This window comes from Bos mutus, chromosome 2 (genome assembly GCF_027580195.1).
Source record: "Bos mutus isolate GX-2022 chromosome 2, NWIPB_WYAK_1.1, whole genome shotgun sequence".
Taxonomy (NCBI): Eukaryota; Metazoa; Chordata; class Mammalia; order Artiodactyla; family Bovidae; genus Bos; species Bos mutus.
Window position 1 is genome coordinate 56,025,032 of NC_091618.1, and position 26,122 is coordinate 56,051,153.

General features: G+C 43.7%; 1 protein-coding gene across 3 annotated transcripts in view; it reads right to left on the bottom strand.

Moving 5' to 3' along the window:
- The window catches only part of MYO1B (myosin IB), a 198,771-nt gene extending 177,248 nt beyond the window's left edge, over positions 1-21,523 (bottom strand). For all 3 annotated transcript variants that reach the window (XM_070388967.1, XM_070388956.1, XM_070388948.1), the window contains exon 1: positions 21,381-21,523. The gene's annotated coding sequence lies outside the window, so the exon portion shown is untranslated. The remainder of the gene's footprint in view (positions 1-21,380) is intronic.
- Between the last annotated feature and the right edge of the window lie 4,599 nt (positions 21,524-26,122).

The window sequence follows — 26,122 nt, forward strand, 5'->3', positions numbered from 1 at the left end:
GAACACCACAGTGGCTCAGACAGAACCCCCCGAGTTCTGCAGTAGTGCAGGGAGACCCAGCACACTGCCAATGTTGAGCCTCAGTCTCCCCACATAGGGGTCGAACACATTGTCTCCTAAGGTCTTGCTCCGGCTTCCATCATTACTGACTCAGCAAGAATAGCTCAACTGGGAAAGACTGACTTCCTTCATTTCAGGGTAAGCAATCACAGGCCTGATTACAAAGAATGTGAGAAACCAAAAATGCCAGGCCACAGAAAACTTTCCCAATGACACTTACTCAGACATAAAGGAACGCAGCTCTCTTTGTTCTGACCTCACCAGCCAAAAAAAAGAAAAAAAAAATATTAAGGGAATAACCACACACAGCACAGAAGGAAATGAACAAAATCACAGGATCACCATCAGGAAAGGCATCGGGACACACGTGACTGTGTTCTCTGTTTACAACTACACGCTTAGCTGCAAAATGGCACTGGTTGTTTTAACAAATGTATCCAGTTATGAAAGCAAAAAGGGATCTAAAATTACAAATTAAGAAATCCATATAAACCCAACTATACTCTAATAAGAATTAAAGAAAAAGAAACCATAGTAAAAGAAAAATATGCATCGCTCAACAGTACATCTTCAGTAATGTCTCTGTGCTTGTGGTTAAGAAAAAGTATTTTTGGAATAATAAAAATTCAGAAGCTTCCTCAAGCAGTTATCCCCTAAACCACTTTAGTGGATAGTTACATATCCACACTATGTAATCAAAGACAGAGATGTTTATACATTTACGTTAGGGCTTCATGAATGTTTATTAGTTGAGAACTGATCAAACAAAAACAGCTAACATGTTACCAAAATGACACTGATATGTAAATTGAGAAGGCAAAATGACTTTGTCACTGAAAAAGAATTTTTAAAGAAAATAGCTAAATTGCACTGGGGTTACTTCACCTAAATTGACTAAAATTAGCAATCAGATTAGAATTTTGAAGTATTTTCTGGAATAAGTTTTTTCTAGTTTTGCTCATTTTGGAAGCATTACTGAATTTAAAACCAAATGCACCAACTTTTCTGTATCTCTAAACACATTATAAAGCATTTAGGAAGAAACAGAAAGATATACAATATAGCAGAGCAATTTACAAGGCATACCATAGCTAAATAACTCTTTTTAAGTCACAAATTAAATTGTCTAACAAAATTTGTGTTTACTAAATTTAAATTGATAAATGGTAACTAAATTGTAATAACAGTTCTGTTCATTTCCCAAAATTTTTAGGAAGCAGAAATTATTTCATATATTTACAGAAGTATACATACATAAAAATGCCCTTTAAGACATGCACACTTATTTTTGCCCTTGAATACAGCATGGTCTCAACCTGTAAAGCTATAGAAAAATCAACTGCTAAACAGTTTGACCAGGTATAGAACTATACAGTAAATTTTCCCAAGGGAAGTTCTGGTAAGATATAAATATTTAATAGTGAACTACATTGTATATGGCTGATTAAGAAAAGTTCATTTCCTGCTACAAGTAGTTTATGAAAAAAAGATTTTCAAACTACCACATTTTAATATTGTAAAGCATCAACTCAAAGGCCTAAACACCTTTAACTTTACACTCTATCCTTAATCACGTCTCTCACTAGGTAAGTAGGTAGGCAGGTAGATTGAAAAACTACAGAGTTCTCTTTAAATGACATAATTATGACATCCACGTTTAGAAATTAAAACTGCTTACCAACTTTTCTTCTCCATTGTTTTTTCCACCAATTTAACTAGCGCTTTAGCATTCAGTTCATATGAAAGGGAGAGACAAACATTCGTTGTGACAGGGAAAACATACTAAGTACAACAAATATTTTGCAAACAGATAAGAGGGGGAAAGTAGGTCAATATCCTGTGGCTAGGAAGACACAGCCTCAGCTTCCATCCAGAACTGAATTATATGATTAACCAGGCCGGACTCTCCTCCAATCACAGCCTCCTGTTCTGACCTGTGCCCCTAGGATGCAAAGGCACCGGAAGAACAAGGAATGAGAGACCCTTAAACTGTTTCCCTGTCATTAGCAAACTAGGTGGGTGAAAAAAATGCTTAGGAGCAACGTAACTAATAAAACAAGTGTTCAGGGATTTCCCTGGCTGCCCAGTGGTTAAGACTTTGCCTTCCAATGCCAGGCAGGCTCAACCCCTAGTAGGCAGAGCTAAGAACCCACATAGCTTGCAAGGCCGGGAAGCCAAAAAACAAAACAGAAACAAAATTGTAACAAATTCAACAAAGACTTTAAATATGGTCCACATCAAAATAAAATTTTAAAAAATCTAAAAAACACACAAGTGCTCACACAGGGCTGATAATTCACTATAAAAAGAATATAGAGACTACCATCTATGTTCAAAGGTGAACTATTTTCATGGTCTAGAAGAATCACAAGAAGGATGGCTGAAGAGGTGAAACCTGACCATGAGGATCCTTTTTGAGAATGAGTAGGATATGGCAATCCACTCCAGTGTTCTTTTCCGGAGAATCCCAGGATGGAGGAGCCTGGTGGGCTGCCGTCTATGGGGTCGCACAGAGTCGGACACAACTGAAGCAACTTAGCAGCAGCAGCAGCAGGATACGATTACTAGGATGTGATTAAGGGCTTCCCAGGTGGCGCTAATGGTAAAGAACCCACCTGCCAATGCAGCAGACATTAAGAGATGCAGGTTCGATCCCTGGGTCAGGATGATCCCCTAGAGGAAGGCATGGCAACCCACTCCAGTATTCTTGCCTGGAGAATCCCCATGGGCAGAGGAGCCTAGTAAGCTACAGTCCACAGGGTCTCAAAGAATCGGACACAACTGAAGCAACTGAGCACTCAGGATGTGATTAAAAAGAGAAGAACTTAAAACAAGAGGTACAAAACCTATTCAAAAGATGGTGTCTAGACAGAACGGCAGCAGAAGACAGCTGATTTCATGTCCTGCTGGGCCATGAAGCTGGAAGGAAAGGTGAGCTGGGGCAAGGCTGAGAGTGTGAGCTGAGGGGGTGGAAATGGGCGGGAGAGAGGGAAGCATCACACAGCCTGCCTCTTGCAGTCATTACTGGTATCAGCGCATCCAGAGGGCAACAAGTGTGACTGACAGTCACTGGTGATAGTCAGATGGCAAATGAAGTTGAGGACAGCCATTATAGATGATGGGAAGTCATCAAAAATTTTTGAGCAGACATGGAGACAACAAAAATTTGAGATTTGATCAGGAAATAATCTGAATTCGTTGGGGGAGTGAGAAGAAGCAGGAAATGGGATTGCTCTGTGCAGTGTTCAGTTCATGCACTGCATAAAAATGGGCCAGCCAAGGGGTAATGTGGGGACTGACATCAAGTCAAGCTCCTGAGGGGCTGTGATTGCCCTAAAGGACACCTTTTTCTACTTGCATAAATGCACTGTACAAGCTAGCAGCAGGAAATTCAGCTGGGGCATGAATCTAGAAGTCAGGAATAAGAACTAGGGTAGAACTAATGGAAATGAAACAAGAAGGTAAGTGCAAAAGAAATAACAGACAAATCTATCATAAGAGGTGGGAAACTAACTTAATAGGAAGGCACGAGAGAGAGGAGGATTTAAGACTCACATCCTTTTTCATCCTAATGTTTAAGTTTGGCTGGTTGGTTTTTTTAAAAGGTCAGTTAAGGTTGGAAGTCATAAGTAAATGATATATACCAAAGCCTATTAATATTATTTTTTAATATATGTATTTAATTGCACCAGGTCTTAGCAGCAGCATGTAGGATCTTAGTTCCTCAAAAAGGGAGCAAACCCGGGTCGCCTGCAGTGGAAGCACAGAGTCTTAACCAGTGGACTGCCAGGGAAGTCCCCGAAAACCTATTATTTTGAACAAACCCTATAAAGATCTATATTTATTTTCCAATCTTTTTCTGTAGTGTTGAGGCTTTCTGAGTCTATGTCCATTGACTACAGTCCCCAGTGGTCTCTTGTAAAACATTCTCCATGGCATCACTTTCCAGGTCTAATTTCTTCAAAGAAAGGTGAGGCTATAAAGACACCTGGGATGCAATGTGGGGTGGACTGCAGTATTCCTGACAAATGCTCACTACTCTTCTCTACGGGGTTGCTAAATTCAGGTGTATAGCTAAGAAGGTTTCACACTTGCCCTTCCTCTGCCACAGGGATAAGCAGTGTTTCAGAGGGCACAGCTCCATCACACTGCACCCTGGACTGAGGACCAGGGCGACATGGGCAGACCTCCCACCTCACCTATAATGGCCCACCCACTGTGAGTGTGATTATTTGAGTCACTAAGATTCTGAGGTTTACATAATCACAAATTAATCTACTTGTGCTAAATAACTGACAGTTTTAATGGGAACACTTTTATTTTATGATCTCCCAAATCCTTTGGGATTCCCTGGTGGCTCAGTAGTAAGGAATCTGCCTGCCAAGCAAGACACGGGTTCAATCCCTGGGTCAGGAAGATCCCCTGGAGAAGGAAATGGCAATCCACTCCAGTATTCTTGCCTGGGAAATCTTATGGATAGAGGAGCCTGGAGGGTTCAGTCCACAGGATCACAAAGAGTCAGACATGACTGAGCTACTGAACGACAGCAAATCCTTTAGTTACTTCAGCTACTCCTAAATCAGCTGTAATCACTTTTAGAAACTTATTAGGTGGCTTATTAAATAATCAAATGAATTTTCATAGAAACAGTTCTTTTTGCATACATTTTAAAATCATTATATTAACTATAATAGTAAGTAAAGCTGGCATAAATAGGCTTGAAATAAACACAACTGAGTCCAGATAAGCATAGACTGGTAGGAAGAGAAGCTCAAGAGCACACTATAGGATGGCCCTCCAACTCTGGGCATTTACTGTGTTATGGGCATCAGCTGATATATTTTACAAAGGAAAAGAGCACCAACTAATCCAGCCAATCTGGAGGTCACTAAAGAGTTTTTTAAAGCTATGAGCCTAGACAGTTATAAGAATGAACAGTACTATCATATTACCAGGCTAAAAATCTAGTTGGCTTTTCAAAACCATATCCAACTACCATATTTATTCTGTCCCAAATGTACAGTCAGAAGTGCTTAAGTCATTTAAGAAAGCACAAAAATAACACTTCAAACCCACAACCAGACATAGAGTCAAGAGTACAAGGTCACATGTCTTTCCAATAACCTGCCTCTCAAAGATAGAAAGAAAAAACACAGAAGTTACTATTAAAAACTAAATTTGAGTTTCATACTTTAAAATTATATACTTCTTTTAAAACTGTCGACAGAGATAAATGTTCTTCTCAAGCTCGCCCAGAAAAATCTGGGTGCTTCTATTTTAGGTAGCCAAACAGCAAACCTACCCATAATTTATCTCCTTTGAGAAATCTGATAGCCTTTTCAACAAAAATACGAACTTTTATGTAGAAATCATGCTGATATATTTCAATAGACTACTGAGAGAAACACTGTGTAAACACATATACAGACACCCCAAAGTGACCAACCGTGTGAAATAACATATCCTCACAGTTCAACCCCAACTCCTTCACCAGCACCATGCATGGAAAGCCTCCCTCCTCTGCATCTAGTAGGACAACCTAAACTTCTATATACTTTTAATTCAAAAAGAGAAAAACCCACATCTGGAGAAAAAAGGCAGTAATACCATATCTACCCAAATAGTTCTGCCCCCAGGCACTACTGGGATAGTCACCTACTCAAGTCTTATTTTAACTGACATGGGCTCTTGGTGGGGGGAGGCGGGGTGGAAAGGAATCCAAATCGAAACTTTAGAGGGGAAAAAAAGCATTAATTTCTAAAATATGAGGGGAACTCATAAAAATTTTGACTGAACCCTGACTAAATCAATGTTCCCACTATGTTTTAGTTTTTTTTTAACTGTGAAATGAGCAGCCATGAGGATAAAATTACAGAATGATTTAGTCTGATCATCAAATAAAATTTACTACAGGGTTAACCTGACACAACCTTTACACCTGAGAGAATGAACGCTTTGCTCTATGAGATTGAGTTAGAGCTGGGAGGAGTTGAAGACAAATAAATGAACTTGATTCCAGGAGGAGAATAAAGCCAGCCAAGGCCTAAATCCTAGAAAATCTGGACACCGAGGGACCAGGGGAGGTGAGGATGAGACTAGAGCAAAGGTCACCACAGCCACACTCGTGCGGCTCTGCGTGAGGGTGACAAGGAGCAGCAGAGCGTCAACGGTGTGCAGGATGGGGGACAAAGAGGAAGGAGAAAGAACAAGTGTGTCAGCAGGTCTAGAATCCACCTGGTAGGAGCAGAACTGTGCCTTCACCCCAATGCCAAATTCATATGCTGAAGCCCTAACCCCAGCACCTCAGAGTACGGGACAGGGGATCTTTCCCCATTCAGGGATGGAACCTGCATCTTCTGCATTGCAAATGGATTCTTTACCTCTCTTTACCATTTTTTATCCCTGGGTCGAGAAGATCCCTGGAGAAGGAAATGGGAACCCACTCCAGTATTCTTGCCTAGAAAATTCCATGGACAGAGGAGCCTGGCGGGCTGTAGATCAAGGGGTTGCAAAACAAGTCAGACACGACTGAGGGACTCAACAACAACACTTGGAGACGGGGCCTTTAAACAGGCAATTAAGTTAAAATGAACCCATTAGGGTGGACCCTAACCCAACATGACTGGTGTCCTCATAAGGTAACAGGAACACAGCCAGCACAGACTGAGGGATGCCTGTACAAGGTCTAGTGGGAAGGTGGCCATCTGTAATTCAACAAAAGGGGCCTCCAAGAAACCAAACCTGCCAAATCCTTGATCTTGGACTTCTAGTCTGCAGAACTGTGAGAAAATTTATTTCTGCTGTGTACAACACCCAGTCATAGCATTTTGTCACAGCACTGCATGCAGATTAATACGACATTCCATAACCCCTTGTAAGACTGCCTACTTCTCTCTTCCTCCACAGCCAAGCTTTCTGACATACCTGACCTTTGACCTTGACCTTTGCCACCCTTCCTGTTGGCTGCCCACCACACTTCTTCCTAAAACCTCTCTCCAGCCCTGGCTTCCCTCTGGCCACTTCTTCCTGGCTGTCCACTTCCCACCCCCACCACTCCTTCTTCTCCTCAGCAGCTTCTTTTCCTTTGTCCACTTGTCACAAAATAACGTCTCCCAGACTTCTATCACCCACCTTCTCCCTTCCTCCCTCTTTACTCTAAGTGACCCTCACAACATCCACAGCTTCAATCACACCTAGATGCTGATGGTCCCTCCATCCAGACCTCAGTCCCTGGCCTGTCCCTGAGCCCTAGTGTCTGCACTTCGTGGATCTGTTAAACCCCACTCTCTGCCTGGAGGCCCCACATCCCAAATGAAACCCACCACTTTCAACCTGTCTGTGCCAACCATTCCCAACGTCACACAGGCTAGAAACTTGGGAGTCATCCCAGACCCCCACTTCCCCAGCCCTCTCCAACCCAGTCATTACAGCCCCCCACTGAGTAAAGATGGGTACATCAGAACACTCACCACAATCATTGACCCAATCAGCACATTCTCAACAGCTACTATCAGCAAATCACCCAAAATACAGAAAAGGCTCAATGTACAAAAATGTTCATCATAGTATTATTATTTTATAGCAGCAAAGTGGTAGAAGCAACCCAAATGCCCAATAAAAAAGAGGTGCTTCAGGAAATGATTGTACTCAACAGAATACACAACTATAAAATTTATTTCAAAACCTGTAGTAATATAGAAAATACATGAACTCTATGATTGCAATCATTCCAAAACAAACACAAAGAAAGCTTGAAAAGGAATATTCAGAAATGGTCATAGTTGATATTTTAGAGTTAGCTGGCTCAAGAAGAGTCTTCTTTTAGTTTCATTTTCTAAACTTTCTGTAATGTTCTTAAGATGATTTTTTTTAGTACAAAATACCCAAAAGTGAGTGTTTGTTAGTAATCTTGGAACTTCTGAGTCACCTGGTTTCAGAATAAATGGGAATTTTACTACAGAACTCCCTTCAGCTGCCATGCTACCTTCATGTCACATCTGCTGCAACATCCAACGCAAACTCCCACGAAATTATGTTTCCCTCTAAATCCTATTTTACTTGTAGCCCTCAGAGTGAGATCCTAAACATTAATTCTTTCAAAAAATCCAACTGGACACATTAACAGCTGCATGACTGCGGAACTGGGCTCCCAACATCTGCCATGGTTATTAACTGTTCTAGGAAGAGAAGATCAACACACAGGCGCTGCTGCCAGGAGGGCAAGTGCAGAGCTGAAGTGGAATCACAGAAGGTGAAGCCCCTTGGTATCAAGTGTCCAACAGGGTTGCTGACTAACAGGTAAGGAAGGGGCACTTTCCCATCCAAGGGGAGAAGCTGTCAACTCTTTCATCCCAAAGTTCATGAGATAGGAAACAGTTTCCTGTTGCATTTTACCTACATTTTTCTGTTTTGTTTTTAAATTATCAACAAATTGCAAATATTAAGGCTGGGCTGACAGTTTGACCACTATTTCTCAAACAACTCATGCCATCCCCTTGGCATGCATCAGCTAAATCCAACAAATTTCTCTTCCTCGACGTATTGGTGTATACGAAGCGAAACAGACAAGCTATAAGATCTTGTCCATGCCTAGTGGGTCAGTGATAATACAGACCTTTCAGAACTGCTGCCTTACTCAGTAGTAGCATATATGTTGTTCCCTTTAAAGAAACAAGTACTATTGCCTGGAAAATCCCATGGACAGAGGAGCCTGGTAGGCTACAGTCTATGGGGTCGCAAAGAGTCGGACACGACTGAGCAACTTCACTCACTTCACTCTGATGAATCCCTTTGAAAAGTAAATACTAAATCCCAGTTATGTGTGTTAGTGGCTCAATCATGTCTGACTCTCTGTGACCCACTGGTGGACTCTAGCCCACCAGGCTCCTCTGTTTATGGAATTCTCCAGGCAAGAATACTGGAAAATAGGTAGCCATTCCCTTCGCTAAGGAAATCTTCCCAAACCAGGGATGGAACCCAGATCTCCTGCATTGGCAGGAGGATTCCTTACATCCAATCTATCAATCCAGATTTCACCGTAAGTAAACTAGACTTCCTTATACCAGAAGTTCTACCAAAAAGAACACACATAAATATTTACATTATGTTCAAATCAGACATTGTGGTTGGAGATGAAAAACATTACAAACTGTGGAGTAAAGTATAGGAAAGCATCCCTTTATTTATATCCCCTCAACTAGATTTTATATTTGACTGTGAAACATCACTGAAATTAGCAATATTTCTCAAATAAATAGCTACTCTGCTGATACCAGGCAACATTGCTGTCACATTTCCTTTGAAATTCGTATCAGTATCATTTTGAGATATTCATAGCATGCCACTGCTTAAAAATAAATTCCTGTAGATAAAACAAACTTAGCAGAAAAGCCCATTTCTCCACTCACAATTATTTGAGAAGGGACATATGAAAGGAAAACTGTAAAGCTCACTGAACTTTTTAAAAAAGTAATTAAAATCAACGGGCTTTTGAGGAAATGTGTCAAATTTGGCCAAGTTCTCTTTCTAAAGATGTATTTTGGCAATTTTCCAGAAAATTTTATTTTCTTAAGCTCCAAAATCACTGCAGATGGACTACTGCCACAAAATTCAAAGACACCTGCTCCTTGGAAGGAAAGCAGTGACAAACCTAGACAGCGTCAAAAAGCAGAGACATCACTTTGCCAACAAAAATCCATCCAGTCAAAGCTATGGTTTTTCCAGTAGTCATGTACAGATGTGAGAGTTGGACCAGAAAGAAAGCTGAGCACCAAAGAACTGATGTTTTTGAATTGTGATGCTGGAGAAGACTCTTGAGAGTTCCTTGAACAGCAAGGATATCAAACCAGTCAATCCTAAAGGAAATCAACCCTGAATATTCATTGGAAGAACTGATGCTGAAACTGAAGCTCCAGTACTTTGGCCACCTGACACAAAAAGCAGACTCATTGGAAAAGACCCTGATGCTGGGAAAGATTGAGGGCAGGAGGAGAAGGGGGCGACAGAGCATGAGATGGTTGGATGGCATCACCAACTCAATGGACTTGATTTTGAGCAAGCTCCGGGAGATAGTGAAGGACAAGGAAGCCTGGCGTGCTGCAGTCCATGGGATCACAAAGAGTCAGGCACGACTTAGCTAGTGAACAACAATAATTTTCCAGAATTTTGCTCTTTCAGCTTGGAAAACTTTAAAAATTCTGAGACATAACAAGATGGTGGCCATGGAGACAACCCTAAGCAAAATAAGGAAAGAGAAAAAATTCAACTTCAACACTCCCTCAATTTTCCAAGTCCCCCAAGATTCTCAGTGTTTTGATTTAGGAAATCAAAGACCACCCCCAGCAACCCACTCTAGTATTCTCACCTGGAGAATCCCATGGACAGAGGAGCCTGGCGGGCTATAGTCCATGGGGTCACAAAGAGACACAACTGAAGTGACTTAGCACACAGCACACAGACCACTCCCCCAGCCTTTAGTGAGCTAGGAAGTTAATTAATTCTAGATATGAATAAATAAAAGACAACTTAATTTAGATTTTTGAGGGTGAAAGTTACATTTATTTTTACGATTAAAAATAATAAAATTTAGTCTTTACTTTGAATTGTAGAAATGTGTGCATCATTTCCACATGACAAGCAAGTAAAGGAGAAAGATGGGGTCATTGAAAGGAGCGGTTCTCAAAGGGAGGGGAGTAAGAGGAGACCAAAGAGAGTAACAGATGGCCAGAGGCCCGCTCAGGGAGTGCAGCAAGAGACAAAAAGGGAAAATGATGGCAGAAAAATAAACACTCAAAGACAGAAGAGCCTCACAAGGTCCCACATCCCTGTCTTCTAACTTTTAGGGATACTTCTGCTGAAGACTTTTATTAAATACGGTGTGTTCCTGCAACTATAAGCATACATGGGAAACTCCTCCACCTATGAACTACAACCAAAACAGGCAGACCCCAGGCATCCCACCCTCTTCTGCCCTACTTGAGGGAATCATTAGGCAACAGCAGCCTGATCTTTCTCATAAGATTTTTGTGTATTATTATTAGTTCAGAGGTAACATAACCAGATTACAGAAAACATGGAAAATAAATAGGGTTGTAAAGTAAGCCACCCCAATCTACTAAATAAACATGATCACTGTGAACATTTTGGTTTCTTTGTCATCTTTCTTCCTATACATTTCTCAGAGGAGTATCTAGAGACCCATATCATATCATATATGCACTGCTTAGAGTCAAACAAATCTGAATATCTACTGGGGGAAAGGGAGGAAGAACCTCAGAAATCCATTTTCAGGAAAGACTAAGGAGTAGCAACCAACATTTATACCAAGCACTTGCTCTGTGCCTGACACTATTTTATACACATTTTGACTCACTGAATTCTTAATACAACCCAAGGAAGAAGGCTCTACTATTATCCAAATGTTGCAGATGAGAAAATGGAGGCAGAGACAGATTAAGCTATGTGCCCCAGGACGTGGACAGGGGCTGCTAAGCGTAAGAGTCAGGTTTCAAACCCAGTACCCTCCCCAAAGCAAAGTCTATGACAATTGAACCGCACTGTCTCACTGAGTAAGGGTCATCATCACGTAAGGGAAAACCAAACCTTTACACACTTGGCCCAGATACAAAGCCTCAAAGACCAAAAAGCTGCGACTGAAGTGTGCAGTCTGCGAGGGAATCAAGTGTGCATGACTCAGATCAGAGTCCCCCACCCCCACCCCACCCTTTCACAACAGAGCCCTCCACCCCCACCCCACCCTTTCACAACAGAGCCCTCTGCGTGTCTAGAGAAGGGGCCAGAGGGAAATGGAAGAGAGAAACCCTAGACCTTGGAACAGCCAAAGATGGCCCTGCTCAAGAGCCCTCCCAGGAGGAGAGAGAGGGCTTCTCCAGACCACAGAGCAAATCTCAGTCCAACAGTGCAGAGCCCAGGACGCTGGTGTGCCCAGCAGCCACCAGGAACCAGGGCAGCAGCAGCGCTCAAGGGGTGGAGCAGGGGCTTGGGGGTGGGCAGTAGCCCCATTCAAGCCCTATCACACAGGCAGCGCTCTCTTTACCTGGGCAGCTTCATTTGAGAAGGAAAGGGAATACACTGACCAAAAATAAAAATTTTTATGTCATCATAACTTAAACATTATTACATACCACTATGATGACGAGGGTGTGTTAGTCGCTCAGTGGTGTCCGACTCCTCACGACCCCGTGAAGCCTCCCAGGCTCCTCTATCCATGGAATTCTCCAGGCAAGAGCACTCCAATACTGGAGTGGGTTGCCATGCCTTCCTCCAGGGGATCTTCCTGATGACTTCCATGACGATAACTTACTAAGAAGTCAAACTTTTTAAATCATTGATTACTAACATTTCCATCAATCTATTATTAAAGCAGGACTACACCTCCGGGCTTCTGAGCCCATCTTCACTGCCTGGAAAACTCCACCATCCTTCTCTTCCTGGAGACGCACATCAGGCAGCTGCATGAATGCCTGCTTCCTAAGGCAGGCCCTCCCTCCGCCCCCAAGCCAAAGTCTCCCCTCCCCACCTTTCTTATTCTCGGTGTCCTGTCCTTTCCCTTCATAGCAAATATCACAATTCACAAACATGTCATAAATATCTGTGTTCAATTCCGCAGTGTCTCTCCCTCACATTCCATGAGAACAGAAACACGCCTGCTCTGCTCACTGTTACCCAGCACCTAATACCGTGCCGAGGACATACTAGGCACCCAAACATTTGATGCCTGAATACATGAATGCATTAAACAACCAATAATCACCACTTCCCCTTACTTCTGAAAGTGTCATACAGAATTTTTAAATTGAAGTGAGTTATGACATTTCCATGACAGGCTGTTAGTTATTTCACACTTTTATGAGAAAAGCCGCCCGACTCCAGGCTCCCATAGCAAACACTAGTTGTAATGTGAACTTGGTCAAGAACCCATCAATAAACAAATACAAAATCGATCCCATTCCTGTATACCAGAGACACCAATCAGAAATGTGTTAAACGATTCCACTTATGATGACCACAAAAACCATAAAGCACCTTGGTACCAATCTAACAGAAGTTGTGAAAAAGTTTTACACATAAAATTATTAAAGTTACTTAGGTCTTCCACGTCCTTTCATTGAAGGACATAAAGACCTAATCAATACAGAGGTATATTAGGTTGCAGATGGGAAGCCATGAGACCCTAAAGATATCAATTCTCCCTGAACTTTTATTATGAATGTAATTCCAATAACACAAAATAAAAAAATAAATAAGCCACACGCTTGGAGAATATATGTGCAAGCTGACCCATGTGAAGGGAGAGAGAACAATGCAACATGCATTTGACACGTCAGCTGACACAAAGACAGAACATGGCATTTGGTGTGAATTCCAGTAATTTAACTATTATGGGTGTGCAGTGTTACTTCCAATACTTTGACTGTTTCAAATATTTTCACTGTCGTAAGCTGTGAAACAGTAAATGCTACCAGCTCAGGAAAACTGGGTTGTGACAGATGTGTAGGTGTGACAGGTGGAGAGGGGCTTCCAGGAAAAAGGAAAATATCCAGGAGAACAACAAGGCAGAGAAGCAAAAGAAATATGTGAGCGAGAACCAAGTAACACATGGTCCCATGGAAAGCCAGACCGTGACAGATCTAGAAACAGTACAATGTAGTAACTCCAGCAGTGTTACCTACAAAGTGATCCTGCCACAACGGGGGACACTGGTCACAGAAGCTGGGACCTGCGCACACCCCATCTTCCTCTTGGAGATCCACAGTGCACAGTCACAAATAAAAGCCCATGACAAGGCTTTCTGCATAGAGGAAACTGTTTTAAGTTTATTTACAGAAACTAATTCAAAATGTTGTTTAACCAATACTTACTTGGCCAAGGACTCTTTTTTACTAACTTGTCATGGAACAACACCCTTTGGGAAACGTTGCATTCTGGTAACCCAGCCTTTTAAAGGCCTGAACCAGAATAGACTTAGGGATTTGAAAATAAAAGGCAACACTCAACCCGACACTGTAACTGAGTGGACGGATGTAAAAGTCACAGAAAATAGAGAAGTCAGTGATGCTTCCGAAACCCAAAGTCAAGATGACCGTAAGATTAGCGCAGACACAGGATCAACTACTTAGGTAATGGGCCCTAAGGCTGGATTTTGATGGATCTGGAGAGAAAGATACTCCCCTGGAAAGAAAACTGAGCAAGGAGTTCAAAGACTTGGAGTCCACTGACAGATGTATCCCTGGCTAACTTTTTGAGCCTGGGCAGTTCTCGGATACACGGAAGGGGTTATGGGGGTGGCCTGAAGGCCCTTTCAATTTTACCACTCTACCATTCCAAAAACTAAATATCTGAAGTCAAAACACCAAGAGAGTCAAGTTCTGCCTTTAAAGAAGGTGTGAAATGTTTACAACACAGGATACAAATAAACAATTCAAGGATCTGAATATATGAATTTAAGTATAAGGATGAGAGGTCTTTAAGAGATTATACAATTATGGGTGCTAAAGAGATTGCCCCAAGATCTATAAAAGCTATATAGTCTCCTCCTTCCATTGTCACAAAATACTTAGTATTCCTAGGGCAGAAAGCAGATTCCTGAATCTGACCCAATGTGGTGGTTCATATATTTTTATGAATGCCTCTCAACACCCTGAAGATTTCAAGCAAGTGAGAACTTTTTACTAGATGGCTCACCACATCAGAAGTAAATCAAAACTGTGGTCAGCGTATTACAACTATAATTAGACAGCATGAGGGCTGCCAAAAAAAAAAAAGCCATGCAAACTGGCCTAAGCCCTATGTTCATAAAAATTAAACTGGTCCTAAAAGCATTTAGACAGGGACTTCATAAAATGAATAAAAGAGTGATGATCCTTTTGAAGCACTTTCAAGGGAAAAAATGATCAGCTTATTTGCAATCTGAACACTGCAAACAGTGCTTCAGAGTCTAATACAGAATTTATAAGAAATGAGCACGAGGGTAAGAGAGAGAAGGTGTACACTGGCAAAAGTCAGTAGGGCCAGCGGGAATTTTTCAATTAAGGTTTTTGGTTTGTTTTTTTTCTCTTCTGGTGGAAGTGTGCAGAAAATGTTTTCATAAAGCCAGTGAAAACGACCAGTCAACTAATATGCAAACACACAATAACGAAACCAATAGTGAATAACCTGCTCCATTCCACTGTCCTTTCAAGGCAAATTTTCTAAAGCCTCTTCAAGGATGTGAATCTTTTTTAACAAGTTTTAAAACTTGTAAAGTACAATTCTGAATCATATCTTCATTTTAACACAACAAAATAAAGCCATCTGTGTAATTTCAAGGCATTTTGAGTCCATGCAAGATTGATCAGAAGTCTCTGGAAAGCAGAGACCTGGTATCCTCCTGGCCCCTCCGAGTTATCTACGAGCCAGGCACCTGGTGTTTGTAAAGCTCAATGTTGTGGTTTATCTGCTAAGCAAAGGAAGAATATCCATTTTCATTTACCTCTAGACTGCAACTTCAAAAACTGCCTATCTTGGACGAGAATGCATTTCATACCAATTCTTTTCTTCCTTTCTTTGTCCAAAGTCTTAACGCCCAAAGTTCCAGCTCTGCAATGGTACTCCCACAGTTTACCCACATGCATGAGACTCTGAGCTCCAACTGAATGCCCAGCAGCATAACTGTGCCCACAAAGACTGGAGGCCAGAGATCAGACAAAGCCCTGGAAAACTCCCAGAAGGCCAGTGAACTCCCACAGAAAAGGCGGTGATCAGCAGAGGATGAGAAAGATCCCCAGGCACAGCTGGCTCCTTGGTTTGTTTCACCAAGTCCCCCTTACTTGAGAGAATAATGCAGGAGAGCCAAGCACAAGACACAGGGGAAAAAAAAGAGAAACTCAGAAGCATTTCAACCAACTCTCCCAGCACTAGTGCAGTCAAGGACACAGGAGCCCTGACTCCAGGGGACAAAGGAAGCGATCTAGGAGGGAGAGACACTGTCAGGGTGGGCTCGCTCTCTAACTCTATAAAACTCACTCCTCAAGGCTTCCAAGAGCATTGCACCAAGAGGAAGACGGCGAAGCACACAGTCTTGGGTTTGATCTCTACTAGCCTGGGCCGGTTACTCAACCCCCCATTTACAAATACCTCCTACTAAAGAAGAACAATGAGGAATAAATGAATCAGGCTATGGAGAGAAGAACAATAAGGAATAAATGAATCAGGCTATGGAGAATACAGGATGCAGCCTGACACAGCCCAAGTACCCAATACTTAATGGACAGCAGCATGAATGTCATGTAGCAAAATATATTACAATTCTTTGGTGACTTGGCATTTCCTGTCCACAATGCAAATAGGCCTGAAGTCTATGAACAGCCTCAGTGGGGCTGAACACAAGATGCGGAATGGTGGGATGCTGGCAGGGAAGAAAGCAGGAGGGACTTGCTGGACAGCAGGACCAACCATGGAGTGCAACACCCTCTCCCATGGGATGGTACTTTATACATCCTTGGGATCTAAAAAAGGATACGGTCCTCTCTCCTCAGGCAGCAAATTCACAAGAAAGATGCTCCTTAACACCCCAACCAGTCCAGCCTTCAGAGGCAGGTGTTCAGAAACTCAATCCTCTGGCACCATCAGAAGTTGGAGGAAACAAAACCAAGGCTCAGACACTGTGCTTGGGTCCTCCCACTCTCACGCTTTGGTTTGTTTACAGCTTTTGTCTCAGCAGCAAGTGTTGGCATGGCCTTGGTCACCACAGCTGTCACAGTCATTTTCTTCATCACTAACATCCACTCTCTGGGGGCACTGAGCTGCCCTGTACATCCTCTGATACACAACAGATTTCCTTTGCTGTTTTTTAATGCACAGCCCTACATCAGCTGTGTGCTTAGTAAGATATGAATTGATGAAGACACTGGCAACTGAAAAGAAACCTATGGGAGTTATAAGAGCATCCTTCATCCCTATTAGCTGGTATGGAAGGTGCTCCCAGTTAGCACTCAGCAGCCTACGCGTGTGCATCCCCTCTAAATATCCAATGGATGAGAATGTAATGGCCTCAGGAGACAAAACTTACTGCACTTATACTACAGTCTCTGAAGACCCCAAATGATGTCCTAGCTTGAAATAATTAAACAAGTAAAGGTAGAACTTTCAGTCTTCAAAGTTTTATCTTAGGAACCACAACAACAAATAGAAACCAATATGGAATTTTCCACTTGCCCAGGAGCATTCTGAGAAGTCCATAAGCAATTGATGATGCCAAGTGTTCGGATCCACTCCGCTCCTGCACTCAGAGGTCTCCTAGGTCAAGGTCAGGTGCCGCCAGTTCAGCACCATACTCCACTCCCCACCCCAAGGACGGATACCACTTCCATTCCCCTCTCACGTGGATGCCTAAGCTTCCCTTCCCTTCCCCTGTGGGGACAGGATGAGCACAGAAATCCTGTGGAATGTGTGTTCCCACAGAGCTCAGAAATGTGATGATCTCAGAGGATATTGTAAAGAAAGACCCTTGACACTTCCCTAAGGAAGAATGTCTTCTGTAAAAGGCGACTGCCAGGACAAAAAGCAAGTGCTGGGAAAATCTACGGCCTGCTGCTGTGTATGACTCCAATTCTGATGTCCCACTTCCTCTTTAGAATCACATTCCTTCCCTCCTTATTCCTCTTCTAAAAAGACATGCTGGCATAGGTCTCAGTAAAGAAGCAAAGTGCAGTGTTCTAATAAAGGCTGGAAGAAAAATGGGCTAAAATAGATTTCAATAAATATCAAGTGACTATAAGATCTACTCCATTCCACTACCTTTAAATGTTCCCCCTGCCAAAAAAAAAAAAACACTTATTTTTAAAAATGTGCAGCCTAACTTTTTCATTTATTTCATTCACTTAAAGTTTATTAACATAGGCCATCAAACAGCAAAGCTTTTTAACAATACAATTTGAAGAGCTGTCACTAATCTAGCCTTTCAAACCTATCTCATAGTGGTTTTTGAAAGAATCCATGATGGTAAGATACATGAAAGTGATATGAAATCTGAAAATGGCTAAACAAATACATACTTGGGATTCCCTGATGGTTTAGCAGGTAAGGAATCCACCTGCAATGCAAGAGACACAGGAGACTCAGGTTTGATCCCTGGGTCGGGAAGATCCCCTAGAGGAGGGCATGGCAACCTATTTCAGTATCCTTGCCTAAAAAAACCCCATGGACGGAGGACCCTGACGGACCACAGCCCAAAGGGTCACAAAGAGTTGGACACTGAGAGACTAAGCATAATCAAATAGATAATCAAGTTGCTATCATTCCCAGTATTAAAAGATAATCATACCATACACTGCAGACCTTGGAATCAGAGATTAGAAATCATATCTCACCTCCACCACTTACTAGATACCTACACAACTAAGCAAGTTACCAAACTCCCTAGGCCTCAGTTTCAAAAGTTAAAATGGAGATAATACCCACTTTATCAAGTTGTGAGGATTAATAGAATAATGCATATAAAACCTTTTTCACATAGTAAATACTAAATGATAGCGTAAAATCAAAGTGTCCATTGAAAATAGTAGAAGGGGGCTTCCCTGGTGGTCCAGTGGTTAAGAATCTACCTTGCAATGCAGAGGGCACCAGTAAGATATCTGGTCAGGGTAGATCCCACTTATCACAGAGCAACTAAGCACGTGCACTACAACTACTCAGCCTGCGCTCCAGAGTCCTAGAGCCTCAACTACTGAAGCCCGTGCACATGGTGCCTGCACTCCACAACAGAAGCCACCGCAATGATAAGCCCATCCACTGCAACAAAGGGTAGCCCCTGCTCTCCGCAGTGAAAGAAAAGCCCACTCAGCAATGAAGACCCAGCACAACCGAAAAATGAGAAACAGCAGAAGGGAGGGGGACAATAGAAGAATCTCACCCAAAAGGAGAACAAATATTAAAAACATGGATCCTACCCTCTGAGGATTCCCTTCTTGGCCAGATACCACTCCCACCCACCCCCACTCCCTCCCACTGATGTCAGAAGCTCCTCATTGCTTTGCGTAACTGTGCAGCAATCAGGGAGAGTCTGTCTTTTAACTCCAGGGTTGACAAAGTGATGATTCATCCCATCCCATGAAGAGGGTGCAGCCTGTAACCAGCCTCATCATACAATAGGGAATCCATGGAATGGCCTGTGGCCATAGACCAGCTATTTAAGAGCATCTCCCATCCATGTCTTTGGTAGCAGTGACAGTCTTACACTTTGCATTTTGTCAATGTATATTCCAAAGAGTACTTGGGAGGAATCCAACTGTGCTCTATTTTACAAAACAATTCACAACATAAACAAAAAGCCCCAAATGCCAAGACAACAGTAAGGAAGGCAGCCTCCTCTGTTCACTGCCCATGGCACCATGTTTTGCCAAGCAGTGTGTTAGTTATAACGACAAACAGCTTGACGGTTGGACAGCATCCCACTTCAGCTGCACATCATAATGGCTCCTGAGGACAAATCCCACTGCTTTTCAGCCTGGCCTAAAAATCTGACCACATCCTAGTAGCTGGTACAGCTCTTTTCCATTACCACTGAGTGGTTAGGAAACATTTTTCTCCCCCGGAGTACGTTTCTCATCCCCCTTCTAAGGTTAAGAGACTTTCAAACTTGGTTGTCTTCAAATGAACAGCCAATAGGGTAGTTTACCCCTGAGCCCTCAGACGTCTCAAAGCAGCAGCTCTGTCGTCATTTCCCAGCCCTGCCTGCAGCCAGACAACTATAACTGAATGTCTCCTAAACTATCCCCACAGTAATTCTAACCTTCAGTACAACTCTGGGATCTTTCCACCAGGGTCCCATAGGCACAAACCATGAATGCCTGGAAATGTCAGCCTCCTCCCTAAATGGTTTCGCTTGGAATACTCCATTCAAAAAACACTCATCATTCAATCCCCTGTGACTCCCCCGGGGAGGTCAGCCAATCCTCTTGGGCCTCTTGATTCCAATCTAGGAAAGGGTCACTTAACATATGCCCAACACCTTACATTCAATTCTACCTCCCCCTAAAAAAAGATTTCTGTTCACCATAATGCTAACCGTTCTCTCTCTTAGTCCAGATGACCCACATTATGGCAGTGAAAGCACAGAAGTCCTGACTCCTCAACTCAAAGCCCAAAGAGTGGTGTGTATGATGTGTTTTCTGGGAAAGACTGTAAAGGGTTTTTCAATCTGGTGTTATCTAACCTGATTCATTTATTTAGCAATGTCTAATTTTCTGATGGTTTTCCTCCTCAAATATTCCTGGAAATTTGTTATATTACAATGGAGAAAATTGTGTCAAAATCAATGCTATAAAATTTGCTCCCTACCCATTCGAGTCAATACCTACTAGCTACAAACACGGACCCACAGGCACATATATACACACAAATACTCTGATTTACAGCGGGGGGTCAAAAAAGTCTTCTTCCATTCTAATTAAGAAGATTTGATTTCAACAAACCAACACTGAGAACGCCTAGAACTCAAGGAAGTACACAACTTGTTGCAGCAATAAACGCCCGGCCGCAGTCTGAACAAAGCATTACAAATAAGCTCCAGAAACCCACACAGCAAGCCCTTGGACAAAATGCTGGGTGTTTGTAATCAACTCCCCACTCTCTCTCATCACCCACTCCCCAACCCTCTTCCCCGCCCCAGCAAGAACCCTCCAGGACGCCCGCTCCTGCTTCCATTCCTGCCCCGCCCCCTCCCCTTCCCTCTCCAGGACCGTGAATCAATCCCATCCCGGGCAGGAAACGAGACCCAGGGCAGCCCCCTCCGCTGCGGTGGAACAAAGGAGCAGAGCGCAGCTGCACGCGCAGGACGCCCCATCGGGTCCCGGGCCCTTTCTCCCCAGCCGCCGGGGCACGCCGCACCTGAACCCCACTCCCCAGGACGCCCCATTGTTCTCCCTCTGCTTTCCTTCCCGGAGGAGGCCACCCCGCCTCCTTCTATAGAACCAGGCGGCCAGGAAACAGCTGTGCACCAGGGGGATGCAGGGGGTGTGGGTGAACACCAGGAAGACCTGGATTCCACTTTGCCCACAGGTACGAGGGGGATGGGGCAAAGTGAGAGCAACTTAGTTTAGCGCCCTCTACTCTCCCACCGCCCCCAAAGCAACTGCGGAGTCGCGACCACCCTGCGCGACCTCCAGGGTGCGCGGCTCTCGCCGCCTCGCCGCCCGGCCCGGGAGTGAAGACCGCAGACCCCGCTGCCCAGCGCCCAGCGGGTTGCGTCAGGACCACGGGGACCGCGGGCACAAAGGACCGAGCGGGCAGGGCAGGGGGAAGAGGGAAAGCGCTCGCGCTACCTCGCCGAGCGCCACTCTGCCTCCTCGTCGTCCACCCTCTCCGGCGCGCTCCGGGACGTTGGCCCTCTGCGAGGCTGCCGGGCTCCCACGCGGCTACTCGGCGGATGCTGCTAGCGGCTGCTGCCCGGCGACTGCCGGCCCCTGCGCCCGCGCTCCCACACCGCCTCCAAGCGCCGCAGCCGGGGCTCCCGTGCGCGCCCAGTTGCAGAGTGCGCGGCCGCTGCAGAGTGCGGCGCTGCGGCGGGAGGCGCCCGGCCACTCCCCTCTCCCCGGCGCGGGCGAAGGGGCCGGCCGAGGGGCGGGGGCGGCGACCTCGCAGCCTGGGATTCGCCCCTCCGCGAGCCGGCAGAACCGGGAGCCGCCGCCTCCCAGCCGACTCACCTCCGGCCGCCTCGGGGCCGGCGGCACAGCGCCCCCCGGTGAGTGCGGGTGCAGCCTCGGCCCCAGGACCCGCCTGCACGGGGCAAGCAGTGAAAAGAGGGAGAGGAAGAGGCGTCCCTCTCAGCCCACAGAAGGCACTGCCCTTCTACATTTTTCACTCCCGAATTTATTAACATCAAACGACAAATATAATTACTGGAGGGGCAGGCCAAGGGGACCGGGCCGGCGGGGAATAACTAGAAGCCAGACTGCAGGCACCGGCTGGCAAAGAGTAGGACTGCTCATTGTTCCTTCTCCCTTGGATAAAAAAAAGTTGGGATACCCAAGAATATTGGAAAATATTAATCTGACCGAAAAGAAAAAAAGTGTACTGAGTAGCAAAGTGTGCTTTTATTTACAAGATTTTTTAATATCTGCACAACAGTACATATGAATATAGAATGATCAGTGACAAAGTGTTCATCTGTATGTTATTTCAGCATCCTGGAGTGGATAGAGAATCAGGCCCTCCTTCACTCCAGCTGGGTTCTTGTCTCTTTGTAAAATTCAGAGCAAGCCATTTGACCCTCGCCCTGGTTTCCTCATCCCAAGAAGGGAAGGGTGCTCATCCTAACTTACTCACTGGGTGAGGTGAGGATTACTTGGCTAAGGTGTTGAAAGCAATGAAGACATGGTAATTGTTACTCATGTTTCTGTTTTATCCAATAAGGAAATAAATTGCCAAAAATGGGGCCAGGTTTAAATGGACTGACCTATATCTGGAAACTGTCACTAAAATGAGGTGAACCAAAGAATTCAGACCATATATAGTAACTGTCCCCACAGGCATAAGAACCACAGGCAGTGCTATTTGTCAAATGCTACCAGTAGAGACTGAAAAGGTAACTGTATCTTGCTTTGAAATGACACTATCATTAATGGCACCATCAGCATTCTGATCTACATAAGACACCAGAGATGTTCTAAACTTAAACATATTGAGTACCAGGTTCTGTTCTTTTCCTGTTTAATCTTCACAAAAAACTGGGAGGTAAGTTACCCTCTTTGTCCTTGTTTTACAAACCAGAAACCAAGAACAGAGAATTCCTCCAGCTAATAAGTGGCTATACTTGTTTGAGTACATGCCTGCAAATTCCTTTACACTCCTTCCATTAAGGAATGGAGTTAATTGCCTTCCTCTTGCATATAGGCTAGACTTAGTGATGTGATTCTAACGAATAAAATCCAGCATAAGTGATGTTACATAACTTAAACTTCTGATTCTAGGTCGTTAAAGGAGCTCCAGCTTTCACCTGGCCCTCTCTTGGGAAAATCATCCTTGGAACTCAGCAGCCATGCTATAAGGAAGCCCAAGTCACATGGAAGGTCAGGTATGGGTGGTTCTGCTGATGACGCCAAGTGAGGACCCAGCCCTCAGCCGGATGAACAGACAGACATGTGAGTTACGAAGCCACTGAGATTACTCCAGTCCCAGTCACTGACTGAGAGACCTCAGAAGAAACCCTAATTGAGCCTAGTCAGTGCCTAGAAACAGGAGGGGTAATAATTATACAAGATTGTCTTCAGGGTGGTCACTGCAGAGCAGTAGACACGGGGAACACTGGGAGAGCTGGGGTGTGAACCCAGGCAATCTGACTCCACAGTCTTCACCACAGTCAAGCACACCACCTCAGACTTTGATAACCTAGCCTAAAGAACACCCTGAAGATTTCTGCCTTCGCAACAGACAGCATACAGACCTGCTACCTGATGACAAGTGTTAGGCTCTCTTCTCCATTTTGCCCATCTGACTTAAGGTTCCAAATTGACTGCTTTTAGCAGTTTGGTAGTCAGGGAGCCCCTGACCTCTGCTGTCCAGTCCAGCTTTTCAAAAATCACAGAAATTCAAATGGTAGGTTCACAAGAACAAATGTAAATAAGTGGTTTGAGAGAATGGGCGAGTTCTGTAACGTTTTGATCTTGGAAGAAGACCAGGTTAGTAAAAAGTAGGTTTAAGACAGGTATGTACTGAGTAGATAATTAAGAGAGCTTCTCTCAAGAAGGTTTTGAAGATCCTGCCCCAAGAAAGAAATTGGGAGCATAGTTATGTAAGAACAGTTTTGCTTCAAGAAGAATCTACCAGAGTGGGGACACCTGAGGCATTCTCCTGTTTTTTTTTTTTTTTAAAGCAACTTCAGAAAATAAAATAGTAGAAATTGTTGAATTCATCCTAGTAACACTGAGAAAATGAACCAAGAAGCTATTCAGTTCAGTTCAGTTCAGTCGCTCAGTTGTGTCCGACTCTTTGCAACCCCATGAATTGCAGCATGCCAGGCCTCCCTGTCCATCACCAACTCCTGGAGTTCACTCAGACTCACGTCCATCGAGTCAGTGATGTCATCCAGCCATCTCATCCTCTGTTCTCCCCTTCTCATTCTGCACCCAATACCTCCCAGCATCAGAGTCCTTTCCAATGAGTCAACTCTTCTCATGACGTGGCCAAAGTACTGGAGTTTCAGCTTTAGCATCATTCCTTCCAAAGAAATCCCAGGGCTGATCTCCTTCAGAATGGACTGGTTGGATCTCCTTGCAGTCCAAGGGACTCTCAGGAGTCTTCTCCAACACCACAGTTCAAAAGCATCAATTCTTCGATGCTCAGGCTTCTTCACAGTCCAACTCTCACATCCATACATGACTACTGGAAAAACCATAACCTTGACTAGACGAACTTTTGTTGGCAAACTAATGTCTCTGCTTTTCAATATGCTATCTAGGTTGGTCATAACTTTCCTTCCAAGGAGTAAGCATCTTTTAATTTCATGGCTGCAGTCACCATCTGCAGTGATTTTGGAGCCCCCAAAAATAAAGTCTGACACTGTTTCCACTGTTTCCCCATCTATTTCCCATGAAGTGATGGGACTGGATGCCATGATCTTCATTTTCTGGATGCTGAGCTTTAAGCCAACTTTTTCACTCTCCACTTTCACTTTCAGCAAGAGGCTTTTGAGTTCCTCTTCACTTTCTGCCATGAGGGTGGTGTCATCTGCATATCTGAGGTTATTGATATTTCTCCTGACAATCTGGATTCCAGCTTGTGTTTCTTCCAGTCCAGTGTTTCTCATGATGTACTCTGCATATAAGTTAAATAAGCAGGGTGACAATATACAGCCTTGACGTACTCCTTTTCCTATTTGGAACCAGTCTGTTGTTCCATGTCCAGTTCTAACTGTTGCTTCTTGACCTGCATACAAATTTCTCAGGAGGCAGGTCAGGTGGTCTGGTATTCCCATTTCTTTCAGAATTTTCCACAGTTTATTGTGATCCACACAGTCAAAGGCTTTGGCGTAGTCAATAAAGCAGAAATAGATGTTTTTCTGGAACTCTCTGGCTTTTTCCATGATCCAGCACATGTTGGCAATTTTATCTCTGGTTCCTCTGCCTTTTCTGAAACCAGCTTGAACATCAGGAAGTTCACGGTTCACATATTGCTGAAGCCTGGCTTGGAGAATTTTGAGCATTACTTTACTAGCGTGTGAGATGAGTGCAATTGTGCAGTAGTTTGAGCATTCTTTGGCATTGCCTTTCTTTGGGATTGGAATGAAAACTGACCTTTTCTAGTCCTGTGGCCACCGCTGAGTTTTCCAAATTTGGTGGCATATTGAGTGCAGCACTTTCACACCATCATCTTTTAGGATTTGAAATAGCTCAACTGGAATTCCATCACCTCCACTAGCTTTGTTCGTAGTGATGCGTTCTAAGGCCCACTTGACTTCACATTCCAGGATGTCTGGCTCTGGGTCAGTGATCACACCATCGTGATTATCTGAGTTGTGAAGATCTTTTTTGTACAGTTCTGTGTATTCTTGCCACCTCTTCTTAATATCTTCTGCTTCTGTGAGGTCCATACCATTTCTGTCCTTTATCGAGCCCATCTTTGCATGAAATGTTCCCTTGGTATCTCTAATTTTCTTGAAGAGATCTCTAGTCTTTCCCATTCTGTTGTTTTCCTCTATTTCTTTACATTGACCACTGAGGAAGGCTTTCTTATCTCTTCTTGCTATCCTTTGGAACTCTGCATTCAGATGCTTATATCTTTCCTTTTCTCTTTTGCTTTTCGCTTCTCTTCTTTTCACAGCTATTTGTAAGGCCTCCCCAGACAGCCATTTTGCTTTTTTGCATTTCTTTTCCATGGGGATGGTCTTGATCCCTGTCTCCTGTACAATGTGCCAAAAATGTTTCTAGAGCAAAGCTATGTTTCTTTTTTAAAAATACCATTAGCCTATTTTTCATAACTTTCAAACTTCTGAAGACATACCATAAGGTTTTTAAATACTTTTACCTTCCTGGCTGTTCTTTCCAAAAGTCAATCAATCAACAACTTT